The following is a 20,956-nucleotide window of genomic DNA, read 5'->3' on the forward strand; positions in this document are numbered from 1 at the left end:
TTGTTTGTAGCATAATATTCTCGTGAACGATTAAAGCTGCGTGTGTTTTTTCTTTCATTAAGAACTTTAGGGGGGGAGGTGGATACATACCAAAACATTTAAAATATCTGCTTCCGTGCAACTCTTTAAACACGTGTACTCAAACATGTTCCTACTTAAAAGAGATACTTATCTACTTGTGGGTTAGGACTCTGAAAATTTTCTGGTTCCTGTGACGACTATGAAGTAGTAAGTAATTAAATTTGATGGAAGAAAAAGTTATTAGGTATTATTACTATAACCATCGCATCCGCAATGCTGAGACTTTGTTGTATTTAGTTTCCGTTTTTTGATGTATAGTGGCCGTTTTTTGTATATCTTTTCCGTTTTTCTATATAGTTTCCATTTAGGTTATATAGTTTTTTTCTTTTCTTGAGGATTTTATGTTGTGAAAAGCCTGGTTTTATTTCAATAAATATGATTTTACCTCCAAAGACTTTAATGCATTTGTTGGAGTGGGGAGCTTGAAGATACTGCTTCGTAACGAAAAGTGCAACGCACAGGAGTGAGGAGCTCAATGACGAAGCCATCAAGTTTTTAAATTAAAATTGTATTAGTATTTTTTATAATTTTTTCCCGACTTTCTAAGTTAATAAATATGATTTTCAAAGATGGTGGACGTGATGTCATAATTCGGTGGAATGTTCTAGAAAACAAAATGGCGGAATTAAATATGGCCGCCGGAGGTGACGTAATAAAATATGGCCGCAGGAAGTGTAATCCAAGATGGTCGCCGGAAGTGACGTAATCCAAGATGGCCACCGGAAGTGACGTCATCCAAGATGGCCGCCGGATCCCCCTCCAGCCTCCGGTGCCACCATATGAACTTTACTTACCTACTGTCGTTTGCATTTGTCCATAATGCACGAAGACATAAACGGAGTAAATAAATGAAAAATCCATCTCGTATGTTGTTTTGCTGCGATAATTGTCATGTTTTTTTACTCGTATTGTCAATTTCAGATACATGCGAAAATAAAATATAAATATAAAGGTGAAGTCTGTGTGGCTACTGTTGAACTACCTGCAGACATTTCGACTCCCTACTTTAGATTGGAGACTTGTATCTGTACAAGCACAAAAACAGATGTTCAGCAACCAATTACGATAATGCCTGGACATTAATCTAAGTCTAAGCCTGTGCTTGGTGCATTACAGGTAAATGAAAATGGATTCCACTTGGCGAAATCTGCATTTCGTGGAACGTTGAAATACTACTATTATCTAAATACATTTAGTTAGTCATAAGACATTTGTACTTTTCTTGATGATATCAAGCAGAACTTAATCAATCAGCTTACAGATGAAGTAGCAAAGTCCGAATCTTTAAAATATAATTTTGGCTGGATTGTGTATACGGCAACCCATATTCGTTCGAGGACAAAGTGAAGAAGTGTCCATTCAAGACAGTGAATACTCCCATTTATAATTCCAACTATGTTAAGCAGTCTGGTAAACACAATATCGATAAACTCTGTCGGGAAGTAAAAGACTATATAGGCAAAGGATATGTCTCGTCTCTGCCTTCAGTGAACCGATTTGAGCTAATAATTAGTCAGTTCATGCTAATACAGAACTAAATGTTTATTAGATTGCTAACTTTTGCAAGTGTTCCTGTAATAGAGTAGAAATTATGTATTTGGAAAGATGGGGGCCGTAAAGAAAATTGCAACGGTTACGTAACATTTCATGTAAGCAAGGAGTTTTCTAATTTTAATTTAATTTTAATTAAGGTCTTTAATTTTTTTGTTAACAAATTAAGTGTTTTCTCTCTCCGGGAATCTAACCGAGGAAAGAAATATATTATGTAAATCAAAATTTTAAGTAGGCCTAAGCTATTTTTATACAATATATATTATTTTTTCGAAATTATTTGGTCAAAAATGAAAGATTTGCATGTTTACGAACATGTTCAAGGTCATTGTTAAAGCTACCCACCAGAGGCTTATTTAAGCCTCTTTGCGGAATTTTGGTTCTTTCTAAGGTAAAAGTCTTTTGAGGTTTTTCGAATTCAGAGATTTGAATTTTTAAGGACTGAACCAGAACATTTTCTCTCCAAACGGGAATTCTTCTCTCGAAATAGAAAAATATTTTTTTTTTTTTCCAGATTATTTGAAAATATTGTTTTTGCGATTTTTTTAAACTGGACATTTTGGCGGATGTTGGCAAATTTTATGTAATTTTTGGCAAATTTTGAAGGTCAAGGTCACCCAAGATGGCTGTTGACCTCACAATCCAAGATGGCGGTCGGCTGCTCCAGGGATGCCAGGCGCAAGACCGACATTTACGTACTACTCTCGGGGGTCGTTCGAAATAAATACGCAATGAAAAAAAATTAATAGTTATTAAGAAAAGTGTAATATATTGTTTTTTGATTTGTCACATTATAAATTCGTTTCATTGTATTTAATGCTACACAAATGACGTGTCCATTGTGCGCGCACGAAAATAAAAATTCACGCTAAAGATAATAAAACGCTACTTCAAAACTAAGACCACGCTTCTTTAAATCATCCGTATTTGATTTTTGTCTTTACTTAAAAACCGCGTAAACGGAACAGTGGTAATTTGAGGGGCAGGTGTACTTATTGCTTAATTTTTTTTGATTGGGTAGGTTGTCCCCTCGCCCCCCCTTTTTTTCTCATATATACGCCCTTGATTTAAGTTACGATAACCTAAACTTACCTAACCTAAAATACCCTTCCGGAAATAAAAATAAAGAACTGTACACTGACCGAACCTAACCTATTTGCTTCGATAAAATAAGTAAGAATTCGTGTTGTGGTTTTGGCTTTCTTCCCCGTGAACTGTAGGCTAACCTTCCCGTGTCGGCCTACTGCCTCTGCCCGCGTAATACTCTTGAACTCGCTTTGTTATCAAAACAGAATATGCCGCCTTTGAATATATATACTGTATAGAAGTCGCCAGCCCAGGTTAAAATTTTAATACGGTTTTGAGGTAGTTGGTTAATTCACCGCCGCAATCGCCACCATCTCTAGGGCATCGTCTTGTGGTGGTCCCTAGCGGACAAGTGTCGAACTCTTCAAACACCCCTTCCCCTCCCGTTGAACGAACTTGAGCTGCAGTGAATGATAGATTGGCTGTGCGGGGAATGACAGCGGGCGACAGGGCTGCGCTCTAACGTGTAAATAACAACTAAGGCGATACAGGGCTTTACGGCAGCGCATTGCAGCGGTGAAGTTCCCAAGCTGCTCTCATACCCTTCTAAAAAACGTAGAGTAATCCTATCCACTCGCGACTTCTATACAGTATATATATTCAAAGATGCCGCTGGCCCCTGTCTGAGTACTTGGTTCGGTTTCTTAGAACTGCTGCCTCCCTCCGTCAAAAACAACTGTCACTCAGGCTTACAAGAAGCTTGTCGTGACAGGCCTTTGTTCTGCCTGAAACCTCTTAACCTTCCCCCCCCCCCCCTTTCCCAACACATAAAGTGTCATAACACTCGCATGATAGACTCTTTTCCACTCTAAACAACTCTTCATCTAGACCATCCTCTGTATCCTATATACTCCTACACTATTAGGGCGGTATTCCAAGATGCTCGTGTAATAGTCCAGGAAACTTAAGACATAAAAAAGCACAAATCTGTGGAAAAAAAATTTCAAGGCTGAATTTTTGCACAGTGGTAGAGTTGATTATGGTTAAAAATATATATCGAAAGTTTTATCGCTGTAGACCTTGAGCGTAACACCGAAAACGTGCAGCTAAGCCCTATATGACAGCGACTTACAGCAGTCCATTAAAATACTTTCCAGTTGTGCAGTTTTTAACGGAGATTCTCCAGAAACCTATCAAAATAATCTAGAAACGGTAGTTTACACATTGTAATATATTCACTATTAAACTGTAAGATGTAGACAGAATTTAACCTGTATCAGTGACAACTTTTATTCTTAAGATAGTATGAGACTTCAAACATGTATACCCGGGCGCCATTTTTATGTCAGAATAACTAACTGAATAAATAATTTAGAGCAAATATTAAATTATGCTATTATTTTTAAAATTTCAAATTACAAACAAGATATTGTTACAAAAGATATTGAGAATGTCAAAGTTTTCATATCATATCCATTCAAAATTAATACCTAAACAATAATTGACAATAAAACAATGAATTACACCTTTCGCACAGATCAGTTCTTTAGCCGAATATTAACACAACCAATTAATGAAATAATTACTTTAGGTAACAAAATGACTCAATTGTGTATGACTATAATGTGTATTGTCTATATTTAAACTCGACTTTAGACAGCGACAAAACTGGACCACTGGTTGAGCATACAAGGTAAATTAGAGACAAAATGTAATCTTTTCTCAAAATTAAGCAATCTGCAAAGAAGTTTTTATTTATTTATTTATTTATTTATTTATCGTCTTTATTGGTGGCGATTGTAATTCTGCAATTACATAAAATAGTGGAATATTGAAAATTAGGCATGATATAAGCAGATCTTGACTAAATATTAAGAGAACAAATTAAAATTTTAACTTAATGTTCAAATATTAACTATTACAAAAGATTCAACCATAGCTAATTTAAAGTAATTAAAAATTAAGCATAGACATACATAAAAAGGAAAGTAATTAAATATACAGCAAATAGTATCAAAACCGAAAAAAAAAAAAAAACAGGTGCTACTACATTAAAAGTCACTCGCACATTCACGCACAGATTCAAGCAGTAGGGTAGCGGCGAAATGGTCATGGTAAGCAGTTGTTACAAAGATGTTTTTTTTCAACCTGTACTTAAAGGAAGCTAGATTTTTTGTTTGCCTTGTCGCTTGGTCTAATTTATTCCAGAGCCTGCTACTCACTGTTGCAAAAGATCCCGACAGACATTTAGATGAATGCACTGGGATAGATAGCATTGGGTTGCGTGTGGATCGCGTGTCATGGCTATGGTAACTATGTATCTTGTGTTCGGAAGCATTTTAATACTGTAAGTAATTTATTATACACCAACTTGACAAGCGTAGTATAGAAAAGGTACTCCTCCCCCGGGCTTCGGTTTGAGGTGTCGGTGCCGGCGTTCAGTCTGATTGTGGCGTCACGGCGGCCATCTTGGATGACCATGACCTTTGACATAGCCCCCAGCAGCCATCTTGGATCCACCATCTTGTTTTCCAGAAACTTCCGACATTATGTTTTCTAGAAATTTCCGCCATATGGGAATCGAATGCCCCAATCCCTAATTTTGCAATTTTCGGTTACGGCCACCATTTTGTAAAATCTATAGTTACTATGCTAGAAAAACTGAAAAAATTTAAGTTTATAGAAAGTAAGTAATCAAATTTTAATAGAATGTTATTTAAAAACACCATTGCACATAAAATCGTTATGGTCACCATCTTGGATTCTATAATTGTTGACATTTCTTTACGCCCGGCATATTGGATGAGTATGACGTCATTGTTGCGTGTTTCGTCACGGCCGCCATACTATAGTTGCAATTTTCGTTATAGCCGCCATCTTGAAATTCTGTATTTTTCAGCTGGAAAGTCGTCATTTTTATTAATAAAAATAATAAATATGTAAATCAAAAACACTTTGCCATTTGGATTATGATATCACGGTCGTCATCTTGAAATTATGTAATTATTATCAGATTTTGATGGGGAAAGATTGTTTTTTAGTTTTGAAAAATATTTGGATGCAAAATAAGACTTACTGTTAACAAGCCTGGTTTACCAATCTGGCAACAGTGTTCGCAATGTACTCTGTATTGCAATATCTAAGCGTAAGGCATACTATATCCAGAGATTACTTGTGTCGATTAACCTCCAAATGTAAAACTCTTGGACCGCAATATTCTAGGGTGAAACCCTCCCCCCCTTCATTTTTTTAAACAGTAGTGGCCCTAAACTTTGAGGGGCCCTAGGCTTTTTACTTTTATGTAGACCCTTCCCTTGAACAATTTGAAAAAAAATTAACTTTTTCAAAAAAAATTATTAACACAAGCTGTAATTTAAATTTCGATGATGGTTTTGCTAGTTTATTTAAGAATAGCTTGATTTTTTTTCCTTATAAATTATTCTCAGGTCAATTTTATAAATGCTTACGATCGAATTCCCGGTAGAGTCGCGATTTATACGTGGCAATAACAATTTAGAATTTTTATCTAATCCGAACTCATGAACAGAAATCGCACATTAAGTTACAAGATAACAAAAAGTTTCAATTTTCCTTTTCCCGTTAAAGTCCGTATTCCTAACAGAACATTATAGAAACAAAATATTTTAAAAAATTGGTTGTTTGTAATGTCGGTTTACGGACGATAGTTTAACGTGACAACGTCATAACAAAACATTGATGAAATTATTGCATACTTTTATGAATAAAATTGAATCATTTTTATTTTAATAATAAAAGAATAAATACTGTAAATTATACTAGTAATCCGATTTTTAAAATGCAAGAATAATTAACCTTTATTGCCAAAATTGTTGTTGTAATAAGCAATGAAAACCACATTAACTTTTCACTTCACTTTATAAACTGTCGACGAAACAGTTCACGTGTAGATATCTTGTAATTAATTTTAAAAACTGGCGTTTAGCTATAAAGTTTAAATATAATTATGAACAAGTTTTCATTATAAATAAACTGTAATCAAATATCTATCATCAATTATATGAATCACATAATTTTTAGTCAATTGTAACATAACCTAATATTACTGCACTCGCCGACAGCGTAACGGAACACAGCGTAACGGAACAATGAGCGTAACGAGACACAGCGTAACGGAACAATGAGCGTAACGGGACACCGCGTAACGGAACAATGTACGTAACTGGACACTTTTTCGTGCGTGCAGCTGGCGTTCATCGATATATTAGACGTTGTCACGTCAAAAAATAAATGAAAAGCACCGACGCCGGAATGATTACCCGGCTTTCACTGCCCTGCGAATCACTTCACATCTAGGCCCGTCCCGCAACGACACGGCAACGGAGACGGATCACGTAAACAGTGACGGATATCACGGAACAGAGTTTCCACAACGGCACGCAGACGGAGACGGACCCGTACGGTCTAGCTGGACAATGCTGAACTCTTCCGTTTACGTCGCTCCGTGCGACCTATAGAAGCCCGAGGGGAGCGCGTCGTTTGGCCTAAAATATTTGGCCTAAAACTGTTTCAGAACATTCACTTGGCCTAAACTTTTTTAACCTAAAGTCATTAGGCCTAAAATTATTTGGCCTAAAGACGTTTGGCCTAAACATATTTGGCCTAAAACCATTTGACATAAATTTGTTTGGCCTAAAGTCATTTGACCTAAAATAGTTTTACCTAAATTCGTTTGGCATAAAGTTATTTGGCCTAAAGTCATTTGACCTAAAATTGTTTGACATAAAGTCACTTGGCCTAAAATAATTTTGTGACACTTATTTGACCTAAAAGTATTTGGCCTAAAGATGTTTGGTCTAAACGTATTTGGCCTAAAGTCATTTGACCTAAATGTATGTGGCCTAAAGTCATTTGACCTTAAATTATTTCCTCTAAAGTCGTTTGGCATAAATAATTTAGCTCGAAGGTATTTGGCCTAAAACTGTTTTTAGAATAATTAACTCTGATCTTTTAACAGGTACTTCTAGCAAATAGTAGAATGTTTTGGTTACTTCCAGCTATGCTATATGTTGAGCTGTAGCATTTATAGAGCAATAATTTACAACCCTTTATTTAGACATACAAAAATTTCTAAAATGCACACAGAATTGCAGTTTACAAGATTATTAAAGCTGTAAATTGCAAATTTGCTCACTAATATAAAACTTGTTTGCGTTTGTAAAACAAAAATGTAAGTGACAGCATATTGGTAGAGATGATGGAAAATAGCATTTATAAATCAGACTCATAGCATTATGTTTTGAATTAAAGAATATATGTAAACTACTATAATTTATTATACTAAACAATAAATTAAACAAAAATCAATTTATTTAACAAACAGTTGAGTCAGTTTTTGGAACACCATTTTTTTGCACAAATTATTTGTTATTTTTAAGTACTATCCTACAATGTGTTTATATAGATTATTATTGTTTTGGTTACAAGAAAACACAAATTAATGTGAAATTACTAGTGCGTGAATAAAATACATTTCCAATAAATCTAAAAGAAATTATTTTCGAGATGCTTTGGGTTAAATTATAGCTGGTAATGTTTGCAGTTAATTATTGTACTGTCATTTAGATGAGACTTTTATTACGCTTATCTGTTGTCTTTTATTCTTCCAATTATCGCTGTTACAGTGTGTGCACAACAGGACATTTGGATTACCGACATAAAGTAACAAGATATATTTTATGTGCCCTATATTTGATAATGGCAACATGCATTTTAGCAACCGCTACTGATGAAACCTATGTGTCGCTTAGAAAGTAGCGCCAGTTTGTTCTCCATGTCACAACTGGTTCCCATTTACGTGTTAAATAATTTGTCGAGTAAAGCAAATAGTGCATGCACTCAGTATGACGAAAAATCGAAATACACAAAAAATTACTGGATGAATGAAAGTTTTTTTATTTTACAAGTTGGTGCATCTCACTTGGAAAAAAGTTGGATACAATTACTGACTTTGTATTAGAAAATGTTTTTGATATCTACAAAAAAATTTTGCAGCAAGTCATTTTTGTGTGGCAATCAAATTTTTCTGCTTTAAAGCCTGATTGGAGCATTTTATAGCTAATTATCAGAATCCGGTAGATATGGTTCTGCCATTGTAAGATAGAAGTTGATGCGCTGCAGCGCCATCTAGTTGATACGCTACTAAACTTGACAGGATCACCCGCTGGACCGAACCCGAGATCGCCAGATGGTAGACCAAGATAGTTTCCGTGTTGTTTATTGATGTTATGTTTACAGTTGGTTTTATGTATTCAGTTAAGTACTGGATACTGATACTGTTAGTTCTTTATTAGGGAAATTTACCTATCACCTAAGTAAAATATAGTTAAACAAGTCTTACTCATGTTATTCATTAATTTATTCTGGTTCACTCAACTCGAACCACACAATTGTGATAAGGACAGTATGACAAGACACTCACATAAAACACGTGGTGCACATTATTGGACTTTTCCAGGGACGGGGTATTTATTAAACGAATTAACCAGAAAATAAAATAATCATTCACTAATTGTGCTTATTAAAATAACCGCCAGAGAAGAAATATGTAAATAACAAGCAAACAAAAAACGTGCGAACAGAAAAGTTCATCAGTGTTAAATCCGCTAAACTTATTTTAAGTTTTCTAGCTTTGTTGAATGTTCGAAGAGTGTGGTAGATAGATATAGAGAGCTAAATGTGCAAGCACTTCCTTTTGCCAGAAAGTAAGTTACTTTTTACCAATGACGAAAAATTGTTTGGCCTAAAATCATTTGACCTAAAATAATTTTCGGAAACTTATTTTACCTAAAATTATTTGGCCTAAAGACATTTGGCCTAAACATATTTGGCCTAAACCCATTTGACATAAATTTGTTTGGCCTAAAGTCATTTAACCTAAAATTATTTCGCCTAAAGTCGTTTGGCATAAAGATATTTGACCTAAAGTCATTTGATCTAATATTGTTTGGCATAAAGTCACATGGCCTAAAAATATTTAGCCTAATTTTAGGCCAAATTATTTTAGGCCTACTGGCGGGTACCCAGCCCGAGTACCTACTTAGCTGCAGAGGTATCCATGTTCGCTTATGTTCTAAATACGTTAAAAATTGTCACAAGTGTTATTACTTTATGATATATTTTTCATTGTAAATCAAATTCTGGGAGTTCTTGGATATTGAAGTTTAATATATATATATATATATATATTTTTTAAATTGAATTAACATTTCGTACGCTTTAAAATTAAATCTCATTGGTTGTCATTTGTTATGTTTCCGTGTATTGTGGAAGCAGCGGACTCGACAGAGAAATTATCAGGGAGATCCGTCTCCGTTTGTGTGATCCTTCTCCGTTGTCGTGTCATTGTAGAGCGGGCATTTGACCCACCTTGTGTGTGTGGGGGGGGGGGGGGGGGGGGGGCACTGTGCTATGTCGACGGCCGCGATGTCGCCATGGGCATGGCCCCCACATGCGATTACGGGCCCTGGACCCAGGATCAGAGACATCTCCCCCCCCCCCCTTTACTTAACAGTGATGCGCTACATTATATTTGCATGGTTATTTCTTACATACACTCTTTTTAGAATTTTATTCAACATGGAAATACAGGGTATAATTATTATGGTTACTATTTTACAAGTCCAAACTAACCACGGCGAGTATGTATATTTATTTCACACACTGAGATAAAAATGGAAATAGTTACAGAAAAATAAAATTAGCTGTAAATGTGTAAAATCTTCTAAAATTTGATGGGATAAAAGATAATATTTTTTATTAGTAAAAAATTATAATTGTTAAAGGTTTAAAAATAAACAGGGCTGGGTCCGGGCCCTGGACCCAGACCCACCCTTGTGGGGGCCGTGATGTGTGTGGCATGAGCCATGTCGAGGCGTCACGTGTTCTGGTTCGCAACCTCCCCCTCCCACGAGAAAGTCAATAACCCTCTACTCTATCCTCTCTCTCTCTCTCTCTCTCTCTCTCTCTCTCTCTCTCTCTCTCTCTCTGGTCACGACGAGTAGTTCCCTGTTCTGCCGTCAGGGGGTATGGCGCTCGAGAGCTAAGGCAACCTAAGGCTGTGTTCCAAATAATCCACACTCGCACTTGCACTCGCACTTGCACTCGTGCTCATACTCACACCCACAATTCCTTGCGTGCAAAGTGCATGCTCCATGCGTGCTCGCCATTTGGAACACAACCACACTCTAAAGTAAACACACCCATGTGTATGAGGTTTCCTACAACAATGTACAATGCTAACAGCTTCATTAAGACATGTATGTTGGATTATCCATCACCTAAATGCATGTATGTATGCTTATGTTTCATCATGTTAAAATTAACTATCCTAACCTGTACCTCCGGGTCAATTTCCGTGCTATTACCGGTATCATACTTGTTAATCTTTGTTGCATATTTGTTCCACGTCTTACAGATCACATGAAGACATCGCGTGTTGTTTAATTACGAACAGGTACTTACAATGAAACGTGCATTGTTCATTTGCCATTGTTTTAGATCAATAGCCCAGACGTAAACGTAAACAAACAATGGTTACGAGAGTACGCAACGAGCATGCATTCAAAAGCACTCGATATGCGCACTCGTTCTCGTGCTCGCACTCGACTATATGGAACAACACTCTCGTGACGTCACTTCCTAGAGCGAGTACGTGAGCACGCATGTTTACCTGTTTGGAACACAGCCGGGCGTAAGTCATGGCTAATATGGTGCCACGGCTGGCCAATGAACACCAAATAAGCACAAGATGCACGCGCCTCTTTTTCTGCACGGTTAAAACCCCGCATGGTAGAGTCTATAGGCTCGTTTCTCTACCAATTAGTAGAGACCTGAAAAATTCGCGAGTTCAATTTGTGTTATGCTAAAATTCAAATAGTTATACCTTTGTGCTGCTTCTGTCATTGGTTCACTGTTAATCTGGAGGACTGAGGGCCAATTAGAGACCCTCACTCAATAGAAGTGTCGAATCACAGGCCACCCAGTCGAGACGACTCGCATGTCAGCAGCCAATGAACAGTTGGCATTTGCCCGAGTGTGTAGAGGATATTGGAGTCTATATTGGAGGTCATTGAAACCGCGAATATATCGGGTCTCTACAAATTTGCTATCACTAGAGACATGCAAATTTAGAGGATTCATTTACCTCTAGGATAGACTCCACAGTCCTTTAAATACTCGCGGAAATGACACCTGTTCATTGGCTACTGACGCGTGAGACGTCTCAACTAGGCTGTCCGTAATTCGGCACTTTCTCGAATTAGTGTTTCCCATTGGCTCACAGTTCCCCGGATAAAATGTGGGCCAATCGCAGAAGCGGAACGAAGGTATAGTTGTTTTGATGCTAGCCTATCGCGAAATGAATCCGCGAATTTTGCATGTCTCTAGTGATTTCATATTGGCTCCATTGGATCTTTGAATATATATACTGTATAGAAGTCGCGAGTGGATAGGATTTACTCTACGTTTTTCAGAAGCGTATAATGAGCAGCTTGGGAACTTCACCGCTGCAGTGCGCTGCCGTAACGCCCTGTATCGTCTTAGTTGTTATTTACACGTTAGAGCGCAGCACTGTCGCCCGCTGTCATTCCCCGCACCCCACATCTATCATTCACTGCAGCTCAAGGTAGTTCAACGGGAGGGGGAAGGGGTGTTTGAAGAGTTCGACACTTGTCCGCTAGGGACCACCACAAGTCGATGCCCTAGAGATGGTGGCGATTGCGGCGGTGAATTAACCAACTACCTCAAAACCGTAGTAGAAATTTTAACCTGGGCTGGCGACTTCTATACAGTATATATATTCAAAGATTGGATAGACCCGCGCGAGACATCTAGTCCGCCGTCGGAACACGTGGGTGAGTCACGGCAGGTGTGTTGTTTACCTGCGGCCTGGCTTGGCTGGGCAGCAGTCTCCCCTCCTCCACGACTCCGCGAGCACGTGAGCACGGCAGGTGGTCGGCAGAGGAGCAGAGGAGTAGCAGGAAGAGGGGAAGGGGAGAAGGAAGGATGTGGCTACGTGGCGTGGGAACCTCCTGGAGAAACCTTTTTCAAAAGCCCCTGAAGCGGAGCCGCGCGGGTGGAAAATTAGCGGGAGGGTCGGTTAGGGTAAAAAAAAAAAGTCTCAACGTCCGCCGACCTGGCGTCTTGAAGATCCGAACAGGTCCCTAGTAATTACCTAACCCCCTTTCGGGGGTTTTCCCCTCCTCCTCTCGACAAGCGAGGTCAATCCTACAGTTGCATGGAAACGTATTAACTTAATAAAGAAAAACAATATTATGCTTCGAGATCATAGCACGGGGCAGAATTTACACACACACACACACACATATACATATATGTATATATGTGTGTATATATACACACACATATACATATATGTGTATGTATATATATATATATATATTTATATACTAGGATGTTGGTGTGTATGACACTGATAAACTCCGCATGATATTACTGTTTTTGACGTGACAACGTCTAATAAATCGATGAACGCCGGCTGCACGCACGAAAAAGTGTCCCGTTACGCACATTGTACCGTTACGCTGTGTCCCGTTACGCTCATTGTACGCTTGCGCCGCATCTATCTCTCTTCCACTCGACTGTTTATAAAGTGAAGTGAAAAGTTAATGTGGTTTTCATGGCGTATTACAACAATTTCGGCAATAAAGGTTAATTATTCTTGAATTTTAAAAATCTGATTACTAGTATAATTTCAAGTATTTATTATTTTATTATTAAAATAAAAATTATTCAATTTTATTCATAAAGTATGCAATCATTTCATCAATATTTTGTTATGACGTTGTCACGTTAAACTATCGTCCGTAAACCGACTTTACAGACATACAGACAACCAATTTTTTTTTAATGTCGCTAACCTAACAAACATTTCACTCTCGAAGCGTTCACATTTTTATGAAGACAAAATACTTAATACGAATATTACAATTAGTGAAATCAGAGAATTTTTTACAGAACTTTAAAAGAAGTTAGAGAAACTAAAACAATATGTTTTTGATTTCCCTTATATAGTCGCTACTCTAGAAGAATTATCAAACTATTTATCTACCAACCACGTAATATGATAACTGCTCAAGATATCATATTGAGGTCTGTTTACGAAAAGCATTTAAGAATACGTTGACGGCGGGTGAGAAGTTTTGTTTCTGTATTAAGATCATAAATCGTATTTTTAGGAGTGCAAATTGCTAGGGACCGGAAAAATTCGCGGATTCAATGACCTCTAGGATAGCCTCCATTATCCTCTGTATTTCTCAAGCAAACACGCGTGTTCATTGGATGCTTAATTGTGAGGCGTCTCCACTTGGTAGCTTGTGATTCGACGCTTCTTTTTTCGATAGTCTCTCATTGGCCCAGAGAGCTCCAGTTAAACTGCGAGCCAATAGCAGAACCAGCAGAATTGTACACATGTTTGAATTACAGCCTATCACGAAATGTATCCGCTAATTTGTCCGGTCTCTACAAATTGCCTACGACGCGTGTTTTCAGAATAATTTTTAGGCATGAAATATCCGGTACAGACTCAAGCACTCTAGGGACTTGCATTACACATTTATTTTCTCATCTCTGCCATAAAAATGTGATGGTTACCGCTCAGATCTCATATTTACCTACATCCTTGCGCTGGAGCGCTGTCATTACTTAGAAACACATAAGCTTACAATTTTCTAAGTTATAACATTTCCATAGTTGTGTGTTTCTAAGTTTTGACTTTCAAAGTTATGATGTTTCTAAGTCGTGTGTTTCTATATGATGATCGTTCTAACTTATGGCAGTTCTAAGTCAAGTGTTTTTTTTCAAGAATTCTAAGATATGACTGTTCTCAGTTATGACTTTCTAAGTTATAACCTTTCCAAAGTTGTGTGTTACTAAGTTTTGACTTTCAAATTATGATGTTTCGCCTTGTGTGTTTCTAAGTTATGATCGTTCTAACTTATGACAGTTCTAAGATATGTGTTTTTTCAAGAATTCAAAGTATTGACTGTTCTAATTTATGACTTTATAAGTTATAACATTACCAAAGTTGTGTGTTTCTAAGTTACGATCGTTCTAATTCATGATAGTTCTCAATTATGTGGTTTTTGCAAGAATTATAAGTCATGATTGTTCTAAGTTATGACTTTCAAAGTAATGTTTCTAAGATGTGTAGTTCTAAATTACGACCGTTGTAACTTGTGACAGTTCTAAGTTATGTTTTTTTAAGAATTCTAAGTTTTGACTGTTCTCAGTTATGACTTTCTAAGTTATAGATAACCTTTCCAAAATTGTTGTTACTCAGTTTTGACTTTTAAATAATGATGTTTCGCCGTTGTGTTTCTATGTTATGATCGTTCTAACTTATGACAGTTCTAAGTTATGTGTTTTTTCAAGAATTCTAAGTTTTGACTGTTCTAAGTTATAATTTCTATGTTATAACATTACCAAAGTTGTGTGTTTCTAAGTTTTGACTTTCAAATTATGATGTTTCTAAGATGTTTATTTCGAAGTTATGATCGTTCTAACTCACGATAGTTCTAAATTATGTGGTAGTTATGTTTCTAAAGTTGTGTGTTTCTAAGTTATGACGTTTATAAGATGTGTGTTTCTAAGTTATGATCGTTTTAACTTATGGCAGTTCTAAGTTATGTGTTTTTTGTTCAAGAATTCCAAGTTATGGAGGTTCTAAGCTGTGGCGCCAAGAGGCGACACCGCACTGGAAGCACCGGCTCGAGTTACGGAACTCCCTCGGCGGTGCCGCACCGTGCGCACCGTGCGCACCGACGCGCCTTGTGTCGGACCCGCTGGTCGTCGGAGCGTGGAAGACACCCTCCAGTTGTCCTAGCGGCAGGTGGCTGCACCTGCGCGGGAGAGTGTGTGCGAAGGAACGGAGAGACGGGGGAAGAAAGAACGACAACAAAGGCTTTCTTCCTTTCCTTTTCCTTCCCCCCCACCCCGTCCCGTCCTCAACCCGCTATTTAGTCCTCCGCAGGATCTACCTGTTTCTCTCCCCCCTTCGCTCTCTTCCCCTTCTGCCGTCAACACACAACAAAGAACAGCTTTAGGAGTTTCCCCTCCCCTCGTCTTTCAACTGTCCATCTAGCAGGAGCGAGCGGCGACCCAAAGACCCTTTTGTAAATCTTACACCTGCGAGTCCTCACGTCTGTACCTGCTGCAGGTCGTCTGGTTTTCAAAAAAAAGAAAGGTTCCTCTCCCCCCCCCCCCTCTTTGCACAAGAGGGCGGACACGTCACCGACTTTGGACATGTATAGGGCCCAAGCAAGGGGACTTCTAACCTCCTCCCCCCTCATGAAAGGCTCTGCCACACTGTCGAAATTCCGCTTCCGACACCTTCCAGTAGAGAAGCCTAAGATGTACCTCCGCATTTGTTTTATTTTTGCGCAGGAAAAATGAATTCAAATATTAAAAGTGGTCGGTTAGGTAAGCAACATTAAAACACTTTTAAACACTATGGACGGTTAGTTAGGTTAGTATAGCTACATTAAAATAAACAGAGAAATATAAATATATATATATAAACCCGAGGTTGGCCGAAGATGAATATTCGGGCGTGTTCGGGCAGGGACAGAGCTTGATGTACATCTTAGGCTTCCCCTTCCAGTATGTCGAGTCAAATCAAGTTGGCAGGACTGAGCTAGAGTTGTAAAAGTAACGAAAAAAGCGTACCCGTATGTATTCGTTACTATAACAATTAGTACTCGTTACTATCGTATCGTTACGTTACTCGTTACTTCTGATACCGCATATGCTATGTTATGTTGCAGCAAAGAATCGAGTCGTATTGCGTACGCGTACAGTATGATGTCGCGTAAATAATAATAAATAGAATATAAACAATTAACAATATTTGATAATTGACAGTTTTTGTTAACCAAGAAACAATTAAATCTCATTAGAGCGGTTTTATTATATTATCTCTTTTAAGATAAAAACAAAAATAAACGTGCAAATACGCGATGATAAAAAAACATAAACATACATATTTCTAATTTGTAAAAAATACTTTCCTATAAACAGTAAAAAACTTGGACGACGAATTTCCAAATTATACTTTACTTAATAAACAAACATCGTTCTTTGTAACGTAAATTCATCGAATATGCGCGCGCATGCGTAAAACATACGAAAAATGCGAGTAACGAAATCCAGCCGTGTGTAACGTTTCGTTACTCGTTACTAGATGGCGCACCCGTTACTCAGTACCGAATAAATACGGTTTGCTACAGCTCTACTGTGAGCGTTACTACGCAGCCGACTTAGATGACTCGAGTTCCCTTCAAATACTTCGCAGATAGGCCGGGTTCCAAAATATAGGTTTTGATGCGATCGGCCAACCGAAAACGGAAATGACAATTTGTTTGTTTGAAATGGTGAAAAACACATGGGCAATAAAATAGTTTATAAAAGTGAAATAACAAAAAATAATAATGTAAATATGAATGTCGCATGCGGTATATTTTTATGTGTGAAAACGAAAATATGTTTTTATTTAACTTTAAAAATCACTGAACTTTTATTATTGTTAAATTTATATATGTTCATAACTTCCATAATTAAAAAATAACATAATGAATTCAAAAATTCAATTCAGCACTGTATTTCAAAATCAGATTTAAAATTTAAAAGTTTTAGATGCTCAGATAAAAAATAATCTTTGATAGTGTGACATGATTTAGGTTATCTGTCCAAATTTATTTGATGGAGAGACTTGGAACCCATTTTCCGTACAGTACTACCTCTCCAACTCTACTGTCAAATATCGTTGGACACAAATATTTTGACAGTGTGACAGAGCCTTAACGAAATCTTTCAGCGCCCACCGCGAACTATCAAGAAACTGGTCCATTCAATTGGCGTTCTGCAACTCTACTGAAGTCTGCGTCATGAAGCATGTCTCGAATTTTGACCATTCTCAAAAGTAGTCGGTACACATCGTGAAAATTTCGCAAAAATAAAATTCACTTGCAAGGCATCACACGATGTTAGTTTCACGAACTCCGACAACCACGTAAAGTTGTTAACAAACAACTGTCAACAGAACAACAGTGGCGGAATGATACGTGCACCATTCGTAGGGACCGGAAAAATTCGCGGATTCAATGACCTCTAGGATAGCCTCCATTATCCTCTGCACTTCTCAAGTAAACACGCGTGTTCATTGGGTAATAAATTGTTAGGCGTCTCCACTGGGTAGCTTGTGATTCGACGCTTCTTTGATCGATAGTCTCTCATTGGCCCAGAGAGCTCCAGTTAAACCGCGAGCCAATAGCAGAACCAGCAGAATTGTACATATGTTTGAATTTCAGCCTATCACGAAATGAATCCGCGAATTTTTCCGGTCTCTAACCATTGGTACTTCTTTCGAGACATGTTACACGACACAATCAATACTTTATTTTTTGTGCGCGAAATCGTGAGGGGCCCGATTTTGCAGTATTATCGTAATTTTCGTTACGCGTTTTTTTATTTTCGAAATACTCATACACAGCAGGTTTGTAATAGTACCCACGAACCACAAAATACAGAACAACCCAACAGAAATCTTACTGTTGATTTTAGCCAATTGATAGAGACCGGAAAAATTCGCGGTTCGATGGCCTTCAGGATAGACTGCACATTCCCCTGTGCACTCGGGCAAATAACGCAAGTTCATTGGCTGCCGACTTGTGAGTCGTCTCGGCTGTGATTCGATCCTTCTTTGGTTGAGAGTTTATAATTGGTTGAGATGCGTCCAGATGAACAGTAAGCCAATAGCAAAATCATCTAAGAGGTATATGTATTTGAATTCTAGCCTATCGCCGAATGAATCCGCGAATTTTTCCGGTCTCTAGCAATTGAATATCGCGATCGATCCGGTATCTGTTGGTAACCAACAAATGATTATCCACGACATATGAACAGTGGTTTGTGAACACAGCAGTTTCTCAACATATAATTTAATTTGATTTAGGTAAAATTTTTATACAACAATTTTAACAACATGAAGTTTTTAAATTTTTTGTGTTTACATTTAACACTAGTATTTTTTCTAATTAATTGCATTCATTAATTTTTAAAGCGGAATTACCTGAGCTTTATAATATCTCGAAAATTACTTGTCACCATATGATTGATAAATCAAAAAAGTTCTCAAGTCTCTACAAAATGCCACCCTACTCTCGTCTCATTGGTAGAGACCTGAAAAATTCGCGGGTTCATTTCTATTAATGCTAAAATTCAAATAATTATACCTTAGTGCTGCTTCTGTCATTGGTTTACTGTTAATCTGGAGGACTGAGGGCCAATTAGAGACCCTCACTCATAGAAGTGTCGAATCACAGGCCACCCAGTCGAGACGACTCGCAAGTCAGCAGCCAATGAACAGTTGGCATTTTCCCGAGTGTGTAGAGGATATTGGAGTCTATCCTGGAGGTCATCGAACCCCCGAATTTTTCCGGTCTCTACTCATTGGTCTTTGTGCCATGTGTACGTAACATAAATAAAATATATTAGGCCTGTTCCAAAATGGCATGGAAACGGAGACGGATCACGTAAACGTACGTAGACGTATCTGTCGGAATATTACACTATCGCGTCTGCTGCTTCCATAATGCACAGAAACGAAACAGATGGCGACCAGTGAGATTGCGATTCAAGGTTTAAATTATATATAATGCTTCGAGATCATAGCACGGGGAGAATTTACATTTAATAATGTTCGCAGGCTTTCACGGCCATTGTCTGAAGAAGCTTGGCTTTTGGATTGTAGCCGCGTCCTTGGCGAATGTAGGTAACAGCTCCCTGATGATGGCGACTGCAATGTCGACCGAAACGTCGGTGAATTATTCGCCAAGGACGCGGCTAAAGCCCAGAAACCAAGCTACTTCAGAATTTACATTTATAAAAAAAAATTGGTTGTCTGTAAAGTCGGTTTACGGACGATAGTTTAACGTGACGTCATAACAAAACATTGATGAAATGATTGCATACTTTTATGAATAAAATTGAATCATTTTTATTGAATTATCACTATTTTGTATGGATACAAAGAAGTGAAATGAAATCTACAATTTAATTGATAAATTTACTTTTATTTGCACTCATTAATTCAAATATGTTTATTCCTTTAACGAACAGATTATTTTAACTTTAACGTTTATACATGTTTGCTATTTAACTTCTTCCAATCTGTGTTATTCTGTTAAGGATAGAACGATGATAGGAGAAGTAGGAAACGAATGGGAGTGTTTCAAGTTTAATGTGCCTCGAAAAAGTCAAATCGATGGTTGTTCCAATCGAGTGGAAGAGAGATAGATGCGGCGCAAACGTACAATGAGCGAAACGGGACACAGCGTAACGGGACAATGTGCGTAATGGGACACTTTTTCTTGCGTGCAGCTAGCCTTCATCGATTTATTAGACGTTGTCACGTCAAAAAATAAACGCCATTGTAATAATAGAACACTAGATATTCTTGTACTTGAAACAATTTTTAATGTATTTAGAACATAAACATGGATAGCACCGCAGCCTAATTCTCGGCTTCTATTGGAGAAAGTAAACTAAAGAGCTCAGCACCGCCGAGCTAATCCGCACGGGTGCGTCTACGTCTACGTGCTGTTCGGTGAGATCCTTCTCCATTTGCGTGAACCGTATCCGAATCCGTGTCGTGGTACGGCCCATACACACGACCGTGAATCAGTTGGTTCGCAACATGGCGATCATCTCTTGCGCACTCGATTTACTGTCGCTGTTACTCATGGCCCCCACAAGGGTGGGACTGAGTGGATCCCTGGGTCCAGAGCCCGGGCCCAGCCTAACTTCATTCTTATCTCAGTGGGGGAAATATATATACATACTTATTGTGGTTATTTTGATGCTGTTTGTTGGTTTTTACTTCATTAGTTTATTTTATTACATTTGAGTACAAACCATTTTATTTCTATTGTATCGAGTGATTTGGTTTGATGTACTAGGTTTCCGACTTATTTCCGTATATGTGGATTTATTTCAGTTCCATTTGTATCGATTAATATTAAGTCGGTTATTTCACATTAATATGTTCAATTAGATAACATTTCCACACATTTCAGTCCTTTCCCTTGATTTATTTCGTTACAATTAATTCATTTAATCATTTATAAATAAAGCTTAGTTTGGACTTATAAAATAGTAACAATAATTATACCCTGTATTTTCAGGTTAAATGACATTATAAAAAAGAGTGTAGGTAAAAAATAACCATGCAATTATAATGTAG

The sequence above is a fragment of the Bacillus rossius genome, chromosome 17 (assembly GCF_032445375.1).
Source record: "Bacillus rossius redtenbacheri isolate Brsri chromosome 17, Brsri_v3, whole genome shotgun sequence".
In the NCBI taxonomy this organism is placed as follows: domain Eukaryota; kingdom Metazoa; phylum Arthropoda; class Insecta; order Phasmatodea; family Bacillidae; genus Bacillus; species Bacillus rossius.